Raw genomic sequence first — 2,363 nt, 5'->3', positions numbered from 1 at the left:
TTCAAACAAACTATGTATGGTTCGTCACTACAAGTGTCGGCATTATTCCTGTTTCATATAATTGAAAATATATACATGTAATTTTCAGTTTTCGTCATTAATAAAAACGTCTTTTGAATTGTACGACATTAGATGTTGACGTATTTTTTAAAGCTTCTACCGAAAACTTCTCGAGACAAAAATACAAAACTAGCTTTAAATATAAGTCGTATATTTCCCCATTGTCCATGGATCGCATCACCGACCAGAGGTGACTCCCAGATCTTTTCCTCCCTCACTAATAAACACCCTTCCCGTGGTGATTGTGGAGATGCAGAGGTATTCTCGGTCTCTAGAAGCAACAATCATTACACCCTAACATTCCTTCCCCATCCCAACTGACCGTAAGGATCAATAATATTAGATCTGATAAAATTGGGTCCTAAAGCCCTGTCCCAATTTTAGTGCCAAACGCTTAAGTTTAGGCCAAAAACACATGTTTACTCAATTTTCTAATGTTTTCCGTTGGTTTAAGCCCAAAAAATTTTTTATTAGATTTTGTCACATCCTTTGGCTTAAACTCAAATTTTGGGTGTATTTTGTTTTCCGTGTCCCTTACGAAATGTCAGATAGGAACAACCCCAGTGGTCGAACTAAAACCCCTGTGGTGTTTTTGTCGACTAAGCGAACGTCAAACATGATCAAAAGTGTCAAGGTTCATTTATGGACCAAATTTTTAAATTAAAGTTTAAACATGATATAGCCATTATTTGAGCGGGAAAAATTGCTAAAGTAATTACAGTAACATGCTTTTTCGTGTTATTAAATAAAAACAAGATTTCATTACAAATTTTAGGACCCAATTGCACTTCGAGAGTAAGCGGAAACTCCCATCCCTTATTCATTTGGATCGTAGTGCAATTCTTACCAGTTCCGATTAATAACGGAGTAGCAATCATTGACATGTACAGTAGACCTGTTCATATTTTAAAAAAATGTCTGGAAATCTACCGGTCAAGCAGTATTCGGAATTCTCATGCCAAGAACAATGTCTGGTCAAATTTTCAGCTTATTTGATAAAGATTTCAGTATGCTTCAAGTTGAAAATGTGTTTTTGGACTTATTTCAAGGTTTAAAAAATCATAACCAGCATATGGAAAATCAAAACCACTTGCTATTACCACTATTTGAAAGCTAATTTTATTTTGTTAAAGTTTGTCGAACACGCTAATAAGATTAAAATGATTTTAACATTGTTTGATCCAAATTTGTACTCCGCAGTATCCAGAAATTACAGTTTTCTCAATATACATGGTATATAAAACACCCTTTGGCATTATTTTTTCAGGTCCTAGTCAACGGGAATCAAACATAATACATTTATGAATTCATTGACCATCAACAGATTACATGTTGCTTAAGGCAATAAATTACAATAAATGCCCAAAGATCGAGCACCGCATCGCAACCTGATGATAGTTAAATCATGCATGACACATGTACCGGAAACGAACGAATTGAACAAGTTAGCATTGCTTTTTCTTTCTGAGTGATGATTGTTTTGATCGCATTTCACTGATCATTTAGAACGATTTGAAAACAATCATCATCATCGACTGAGAAAAGGCAGTGCTAACGTGTTCATTTTTTGTATTCTTTGAAGCTCACGGTGGTGCTCTTGGCTCACCCACAGGGGATTTACAAATGTGCTTTATAATAACCTATTTTTTACAATTTATTTTCGTAAGATAAATGGTAACTTTGAACGGGATTGACTTTTAGATATGCATTGTCATCATGTCTGGAAATTAAAAATCCGAATTTTGCATGCAGTGTTCAGTGAAAACACTTCCCGAAAAAAGAGATTTTCAAGAACCTCGAGATACAAACCTCAACCAAACGATGTTAAAACTTGCTCCAATCAGAAAATTGTGTTGAGCAAAAGTTCGTAGAATTAAATAAACTACTATGTAGAGGTATTTCCGATAAATTTTTATGTTTCGTTCGGTAGTTATGATTTTTTAAAGCTTGAAAATAGCCCAAAAACACATAATTGATTTGAAGCACAACTAAATTTACTCTAAATTGAGTGAAATTTTGGCTAGAAGTTTATTTCGCAATGGAAAATCAAAGTATAGGTTGACTGGAGAGTTTCTAGACATTTTTGAAAATATGAATAGGTCTACTGTGGGTGAGTCAAGAGCACCACTGTGAGCTTCAAAGAATACAAAAAATGAACACGTTAGCACTGCCTTTTCTCAGTCGATGATGATGATTGTTTTCAAATCGTTCTAAATGATCAGTGAAATGCGATCAAAACAATCATCACTCAGAAAGAAAAAGCAATGCTAACTTGTTCAATTCGTTCGTTTCCGGTACATGTG

Source organism: Aedes aegypti, chromosome 1, assembly GCF_002204515.2.
Source record: "Aedes aegypti strain LVP_AGWG chromosome 1, AaegL5.0 Primary Assembly, whole genome shotgun sequence".
NCBI classification, from domain to species: Eukaryota; Metazoa; Arthropoda; class Insecta; order Diptera; family Culicidae; genus Aedes; species Aedes aegypti.
Note: the sequence above shows the minus strand (reverse complement) of the source record.